Genomic DNA, 9,310 nt, shown 5'->3' on the forward strand with positions numbered 1-9,310 from the left:
TTACGTTTAAGCCGCTGCACTAATGTTCCAAAAATGCGTGGGTTTCTTACAAAATTCATGAAAACGAGGTTTCACGAAACCACATAATTTCCACCAAAGGACCAATTAGGAAAATATTTAATATCGTAAAGCCAACAAATTTACGACACGACGAGCGCAGATTTTCCAAATATTTTCATTCTCCACCTCATACCTGTGTATTTCAATATTCTTTAGCTACGCAGGCAGTTTAGAAATCTTCTACCGTAGAAAATTTCACATCTTCAGAAAATTTAAGACCCTAATTTCGAGGCCATGATACCTACTTACCTATCTAGTATTTTAGTTTCCCTTGGCTGACTTGAAAGATTAATCGCAGAAATCTTCTCGGAGATACGACCTCAGACCCCCTGTCAGATACCCAAGACATTAAGGGTGTCTGGCAGGGGGTTGCCACGATACTAAGTGTCTGGCAATCACTACTATAATATTATAAATGCCTATCTGTCTGTCTGTCTGTCTGCTAGCCTTTCATGGCCCAACCGATCAACCAATTTTGATAAATGTTTTATCGAAAATGCGAAAGTATGTTGGTTTGTTGGTCTGTCCTTCTATCAAGTCGCAACGGTGCAACAGATTGACGTGATATTTTGCATGGTTATAGATAAAGACCTGGAGAGTGACATGGGCTACTTTTTATCCCGGAAAATCAAAGAGTTCCCACGGAAGTTTTGAAGAGCCTAATTCCAGGTGGACGAAGTCGCGGGCATCAGCTAGTTCATAATAAACAAAGGCAAAGAGCACACGAAAGGGTTCGACAAATAATGTAAACAATAAAAATGGAAGATCTCGCGCCGCGGTGGAGGCACGTGCGACTGTGCCCTGATAGCGAGCTGATACCAAACACTGATCCCAAGGCCGACGAGAAAGCGACTAAATAGCTATAGACCCTTATGCCCGCGACTTCGTCCGCGTGGACTACACAAATTTTAAACCCCTATTTTACACACTTAACTATGAGATTTTAAGATATGAGCTTAATAAAATATGTCATACTGATAAGACAGTCATCTTACATCTTAGTCAGTCAGTATGTAAATTTCAAACCCCTATTTTACCCCATTTAGGGGTTGAATTTTAAAAAATCCTTTCTTAGCGGATGCCTACGTCATAATAGTTATCTGCTTGCCAAGCAACCCGATCCGTCCAGTAGTTTGAGCTGTGCGTTGACGGATCAGTCAGTCAGTCAGTCAGTCAGCTTCTTATTTTATATATTTAAGATGATAGGAAAACGAGTTGAGCTAAAAACTAAAAACGAGTTGAGCTAAAAACTAAAAAACGAGTTGGCAAGCGACAAGAAAGTCAGAGTCAAATCATTTGTTCAAAATAGGTAACATGTTACTGTTATTGATGGTCAGTATTGTTAGATTTATAGTGGTGATAATTAAGTAATTACGAAAACTTAAAACTTAAGCTACGAGGGTTCCAAACGCGCCTATGTCTGAGAAGAGCCCACAACAAACTCAGCCGGGTATTATTTTTAGTACCAAGTACCACTTCTTTACAAAATCACTTAAAACTTATTAGAACTACCATTCCCAAGCTTTCTTATCATTTAACTAATTATCATTTACAATGTAATAGGATTTTTCAATAAGATTACGTTTTATGAGATGAATGTATAGTTGGGATAGTTTTATAGCTTCATCTTCGTCATCATCATCATCATCAACCGATAAACGTCAACTGCTGTACATAGTACTCTTGTAGGGACTTCCACACGCCACGGTCTTGCGCCGCCTGAATCCAGCGGCTCCATGCGACTCGACTCATGTCGTCCGTCCACCTAGTGGGGGTCTGCAAACGCTGCGTCTTCCGGTGCGAGGTCGCTATTCCAACACCTTGGGACCCCAACGTCTATCAGTTAATAATTGATCATGTAGGTATTGTGCGAGAAAAATATTATGTGATATAATATAGTGATGTTGCTAAGAATCTGTATATCCTTGATTTTTGTATATCAGTGACCTGTTTCTGTTTATTTATTTGCCAGTGCATTTACTTAGATGGAACGTTTAGAGAGCGATCGCAAACATTTATACTTTATATCTAGAATTTTAAAGGTTTATGGTTTACGATCAATAAAATATAAGTAAAAAAATCCGCTAAGTGCGAGTCAGACTCGCGCACCAAGGGTCCCGTGCTACAGTTGTATTTATTCGACATTTTGTACGATAAATTAAAAACTATTGTGCATAAAAGTAAATATTAATCTGTTTAAGAATGTATAGGTAATGGCCTATTCGGTGACCGATCAATTGACAAAAAACAAATGACAAAGTTTCATTTCCCAAACAAATTTTGCCAAAATTATGAATCGTTTTATGATCGTTATAAAACTTATGTTTCTACAAATAATTCACTTGATAAAACAAATTACCAGACAAATTTTTATTTCATAAAATATCATTTGACAAACAATTGATTTCTTTAATCGTGTTAATTAGTAAAACAATATATCGCACTTTTTTTTAAGAGAGACCGCTTACTATAATGGGGGGTCTCTTTCCACCCAGAAAAAAGGAGCCCGCCCCCCGGTCGACGAGAAGAGACCACCACTATGGTGGGGGGTCTCTTTCCTCCCTCCCGCTCCCACCATCAAGAGCGAGCGAAGCGAGCTCGGGACTTGGGGCACTCCGACTCGGAACGGTTAGGTTAGAAGGGAATGACGGGGTCTGTAAGACCCCGCCATCCCCTTCGTGGGTTATTTCTTTTTTTACCACCCAGAAAAAAGGAGCCCCGCGAAGCGGGGCTCCGTCGACGGGCCCCGGTCGACGAGAAGAGACCACCACTAAGTGGGGGGTCTCTTTCCTCCCTCCCGCTCCCACCATCAAGAGCGAGCGAAGCGAGCTCGGGACTTGGGGCACTCCGACTCGGAACGGTTAGGTTAGAAGAGGCTCCGTCGACGGGCCCCGGTCGACGAGAAGAGACCACCACTAAGTGGGGGGTCTCTTTCCTCCCTCCCGCTCCCACCATCAAGAGCGAGCGAAGCGAGCTCGGGACTTGGGGCACTCCGACTCGGAACGGTTAGGTTAGAAGAGGCTCCGTCGACGGGCCCCGGTCGACGAGAAGAGACCACCACTAAGTGGGGGGTCTCTTTCCTCCCTCCCGCTCCCACCATCAAGAGCGAGCGAAGCGAGCTCGGGACTTGGGGCACTCCGACTCGGAACGGTTAGGTTAGAAGAGGCTCCGTCGACGGGCCCCGGTCGACGAGAAGAGACCACCACTAAGTGGGGGGTCTCTTTCCTCCCTCCCGCTCCCACCATCAAGAGCGAGCGAAGCGAGCTCGGGACTTGGGGCACTCCGACTCGGAACGGTTAGGTTAGAAGAGGCTCCGTCGACGGGCCCCGGTCGACGAGAAGAGACCACCACTAAGTGGGGGCTCTCTTTCCTCCCTCCCGCTCCCACCATCAAGAGCGAGCGAAGCGAGCTCGGGACTTGGGGCACTCCGACTCGGAACGGTTAGGTTAGAAGAGGCTCCGTCGACGGGCCCCGGTCGACGAGAAGAGACCACCACTAAGTGGGGGCTCTCTTTCCTCCCTCCCGCTCCCACCATCAAGAGCGAGCGAAGCGAGCTCGGGACTTGGGGCACTCCGACTCGGAACGGTTAGGTTAGAAGAGGATGGCGGGGTCTGAGACCCCGCCATCTCCTTCGTGGGTTATTTTTTTTTTCACATCCAGAAAAAAGGAGCCCCATGATATTATTGCTGCGTTGCATAGGGGTTTGCATATGTATGCAAAACAGACTTTTTGTGTATTTTTTGTTAATTAGTTATTTTATCAAATAATAAATTTATCATCTATTATTTTGTAAAATCGCGAATTTGAACTAATAAATTTTTAAATGATATTTTAACATTCAGCAAATTTGCAAAGTAAAACATTTGTGAATAAAATATTTGTCAAATGATCTTTTGTAAAATGATATGTTTGCGGTATACGACGTTTGTGATTTGATTAGTTTTTTAAAAGTTTTTGGTGAACTGATAATTTGTCATACGTTTTTTGTCATTCATTAGTGAACCGGCCTATTCATATGATCCACCACTTGGTATAGTAATCTTACACTGAAAGTTGAAAATACTAATTATTTGTTTATGAACACGTTGATTTCGGATTTATTCCTTTACTTGCGGTATAAGACCTACCTACACCAAATTTCATGATTCTATTTCATGTTTTCTTGACAGACGCGACGGACAGACATACAGACAAAAAGTGATTCTATAAGGGTTCCTATTTTTCCTTTTGAGGTACGGGACCCTAGAAAAGAAAAAACCGGCCAAGTGCGAATCAGACTCGCGCACTGAGGGTTCCGTTCTACAATCGTATTTTATTATTATTACTATGATGAAGAAAATATTTTTGAGTTTCAGTTTTAAGTATGAGGAACCCTCATAATTTATTGTTTTTTTATATTTTTGTGTAAAAATTATTAATGCGGTTCACAGAATACATCTACTTAACAAGTTTCAACAGTATAGCTCTTATAGTTTCGGAAAAAAGTGGCTGTGACATACGGACGGACAGACAGACATGACGAATCTATAAGGGTTTCGTTTTTTGCTATTTGGCTACGGAATCCTAAAAAGAAGTAAAACGATTAGCCTATTACTAATCATAAATTGTAAGCGTTGTCATTTATTTTCTCAGTCACACATCCCAATGTTCGCAAGAAGCCCTCATTAATAAATTAGGTATGACATGTTGGTCGCGCATGCGTCGCTCGTCGCGCGTCGCGCGTCGCGCGTCGCTCGGAACGTGCCAAGTGCACCGGAAGCACAGTTTTCCTCCGAGCACGCCGCACGCCGCACGCCGCACGCCGCACGCCGCCATTATCCTCTAACTACCTAATTATGAACACGTCTGAAGGATCTAGGTAGGTACTCTACGCTGTTCTAAAACCTGAAGGTAATAATTTAAGGCTCATTTGGTGGTTTAATCATGTGATATTATAATGTAAATAATGGGTATGTACCCGCACAGCACCCGCGCTCGCCCGCACAGGGTAAGCGCGGGTGTGCGGGACGTTTGCCATCTCGACTTGTCGCGTGCTATAGGTAGGAACATATTATTATAACGATATTGTACTAGCTTATTCCTGCGACTTCATCCGCGTGAACTACACAAATTTCAAACCCCTACTGTACCCCCTTACTGGTTGACGCCAAAATAGCTATCTGTATGCCAAAGCCTGATCCGTTCAATATACCTATTTGAGCTGTGCGTTGATAGATTAGTCAGTCAGTCAGTTTTCATTTTTATATTTAGACAAGCGACCCGCCCCGGCTTCGCATGGGTACAATGTTTTAGTACTGTGAAATACTCACGTACAATTTTATACGAAAAGGTAATCAACAAAACTCACAAACCGATCTCTAATTTTTTGAGAATAAATGTAGCTCATACTACTTGCTAATAATGTAGAGCTAACGGGAGAGGTTAGATAGTTGATAAATAAAATGTAGCTCATACTACTTGCTAATAATGTAGAGCTAACGGGAGAGGTTAGATAGTTGATAAATAAAATGTAGCTCATACTACTTGCTAATAATGTAGAGCTAACGGGAGAGGTTAGATAGTTGATAAATAAAATGTAGCTCATACTACTTGCTAATAATGTAGAGCTAACGGGAGAGGTTAGATAGTTGATAAATAAAATGTAGCTCATACTACTTGCTAATAATGTAGAGCTAACGGGAGAGGTTAGATAGTTGATAAATAAAATGTAGCTCATACTACTTGCTAATAATGTAGAGCTAACGGGAGAGGTTAGATAGTTGATAAATAAAATGTAGCTCATACTACTTGCTAATAATGTAGAGCTAACGGGAGAGGTTAGATAGTTGATAAATAAAATGTAGCTCATACTACTTGCTAATAATGTAGAGCTAACGGGAGAGGTTAGATAGTTGATAAATAAAATGTAGCTCATACTACTTGCTAATAATGTAGAGCTAACGGGAGAGGTTAGATAGTTGATAAATAAAATGTAGCTCATACTACTTGCTAATAATGTAGAGCTAACGGGAGAGGTTAGATAGTTGATAAATAAAATGTAGCTCATACTACTTGCTAATAATGTAGAGCTAACGGGAGAGGTTAGATAGTTGATAAATAAAATGTAGCTCATACTACTTGCTAATAATGTAGAGCTAACGGGAGAGGTTAGATAGTTGATAAATAAAATGTAGCTCATACTACTTGCTAATAATGTAGAGCTAACGGGAGAGGTTAGATAGTTGATAAATAAAATGTAGCTCATACTACTTGCTAATAATGTAGAGCTAACGGGAGAGGTTAGATAGTTGATAAATAAAATGTAGCTCATACTACTTGCTAATAATGTAGAGCTAACGGGAGAGGTTAGATAGTTGATAAATAAAATGTAGCTCATACTACTTGCTAATAATGTAGAGCTAACGGGAGAGGTTAGATAGTTGATAAATAAAATGTAGCTCATACTACTTGCTAATAATGTAGAGCTAACGGGAGAGGTTAGATAGTTGATAAATAAAATGTAGCTCATACTACTTGCTAATAATGTAGAGCTAACGGGAGAGGTTAGATAGTTGATAAATAAAATGTAGCTCATACTACTTGCTAATAATGTAGAGCTAACGGGAGAGGTTAGATAGTTGATAAATAAAATGTAGCTCATACTACTTGCTAATAATGTAGAGCTAACGGGAGAGGTTAGATAGTTGATAAATAAAATGTAGCTCATACTACTTGCTAATAATGTAGAGCTAACGGGAGAGGTTAGATAGTTGATAAATAAAATGTAGCTCATACTACTTGCTAATAATGTAGAGCTAACGGGAGAGGTTAGATAGTTGATAAATAAAATGACTGTTGGACTTCAAGAGGTTTACAACATTACAGCCTGAGTGGCCTATAGTATAGGTGGCATTACTCATTAGTCAGTAACTATGGCATCATGAACTCTGCCGGAACTTCCTCTTCTCGATCCATTATAATATTGTTTACGCTCTCTAAATATCAATGCTTACGATTTGACCCCCTGCAATATACAGGGTGATGTTTTAAAACGGTACGTTTGTAAGTGAAAATCGGAGTTTAACTATGGTGATAAGGGACTGAGAGAGGACTTTTCAAAAAACCAATATCTATTACTACATTAATAATCCGAAAGTGTGTGTTTTTGTTAGTTTACTGGTTTGTCCTTCAATCACGCCGTGGATGAATCTGGATATAGCTAAATACCTGGAGAGTGAAATTGGCAATTTTTAAATATCCGAGCGGACGAAGTCGCGGGCATTAGCTAGTCTTATCATAGTAATAGTTATAATCCATACTAATCCGTATCCATACTTACCATACTATTATAAATGTGAAAGCGTGTCTGTCTGTCTGTCTGCTAGCTTATCACGGCCCATCCGCTTAACCGCTTTTGACGAAATTTGGTACAGAGATAGCTTGCATCCCGGGGAAGGACATGGGCTACTTTTATCCCGGAAAACAAACAGTTCCTACGGGATATGTGAAAAACGTAAATCCACGCGGACGAAGTCGCTGGCATTATCTAGTACCTATTGAATAATTAAAATAGACACATACTTAGATATAAATTTTTCTAGACCTGATCGTGCGGAAAATTATAAATGCCGGCGAGGAAAATCCTTAGGGAAAACAGATCTACTACGTTAAGGTAAATAGCTGTGTTAAATGCTTTCTTAATCTACGGTTAGGTATATTCGGACGGACGCGAGGACGTCGTGTCTGTTACGTCAGAACAGTTCCTGGTTACCTGGCTGAAAGATTGAGCTATATCTTGATTATTTAACTATCTACTATGTAGGTATAATATGATTATTTTTATTATTATTTATTTATTTATTATTTAATTAGAACGGCTATATGATAAGCTGTGACAGCCTAGTGGTTAGGACGTCCGCCTTCTAATCGGAGGTCTGGGGTTCGATCCCGGGCACGCACCTGTAACTTTTCAGAGTTACTTACATATTATGTGCGTTTTAATTAATTAAATGTCACTTGCTTTAACGGTGAAGGAAAACATCGTTAGGAAACCTGCATGCCTGAGAGTTCTCCATAATGTTCTCAAAGGTGTGTGAAGACGCCAATCCGCACATGGCCAGCGTGGTAGACTATGGCCAAAACCCTTCTCACTTTAAGAAGACCCGTGCTCTGTAGTGAGCCGGCGATGGGTTGATCATGATGATGATGATGATGATGGCAAAGCCATTTTGGAAGTCTATATATTATGAAAACCGTGAGTTTGTGGTCAAAATTAAAATGTGTTCATGAACAAGTGGGATATCATATCAAAAATCTTTATTTGTAGATTCTTAAACAGATTTTTATTTATTTTTACACATACTAGTTTTCGATTTATCGTCAAAAATGTCGAAAAAATACGATTATAGTACGGAACCCTCGATGCGCGAGTCTGACTCGCACTTGACCTGTTTTTTCTGGAGATACGGAACCCTAAAAATACCTACTTTCATATGTAAGTACAGAGCAGGTGCCATTGCTTTTTAAATTATAATAATTTATTTATTGAATATTTTAAAGTCATTAACAAGGCTGTGAGTAGATTGCAACTCGTTTAATAATATTAGGTCCGTATATCCGCATTCAGTAGGTACGCCTTTTGGATGGACTATATATATTTACTTAATATAAAGTAATCGTGCTCGTTTGTGCCTTTCTTCCCAATTTTTATGTATGGAGTAGAGACATGGACTATCAAAGCAAGAGAAAGGCAAAGAATAAATGCGTTTGAAATGTGGTGCTGGAGGCGGATGCTACGGATTCCGTGGACTGCCAAGCGCACAAACGTGTCTATCCTTTCGCAACTCGCAATCACTGCTTGACTCTCCTCCATAATATGTTACCAACGAATGCTCTCATATTTCGGCCACATCATTCGGCGGGGGGGGGGGGGGGGGGGGGGGGGGGGGGGAAGCAGCTTAGAAAAGCTCATAGTGACGGGCAACACTGAGGGCAAAAGACCGAGAGGCCGCTCACCAACTAGGCGGTCCGACCAGCTAAAGGAGTCCAGCAGGTGTGGATTTTATCACATTGTGATAATGGCCACCGACAGAAGCCGATGGAAACAGATAAGCCATTCGAGGGCAGTTTGCCAGGACCACGATCTTCAGCAATGAAGGAACGACCGGAGAGATAATGTAAAGCAATATTCTATGTACATGACGTTTCAAAAATACTTTTAAAAGTTTAGTTGAATAAAAATATTGTCGTTTTTTTTCATTTTCACATAAAT

This window comes from Maniola hyperantus, chromosome 15 (assembly GCF_902806685.2).
Source record: "Maniola hyperantus chromosome 15, iAphHyp1.2, whole genome shotgun sequence".
Lineage (NCBI taxonomy): Eukaryota > Metazoa > Arthropoda > Insecta > Lepidoptera > Nymphalidae > Maniola > Maniola hyperantus.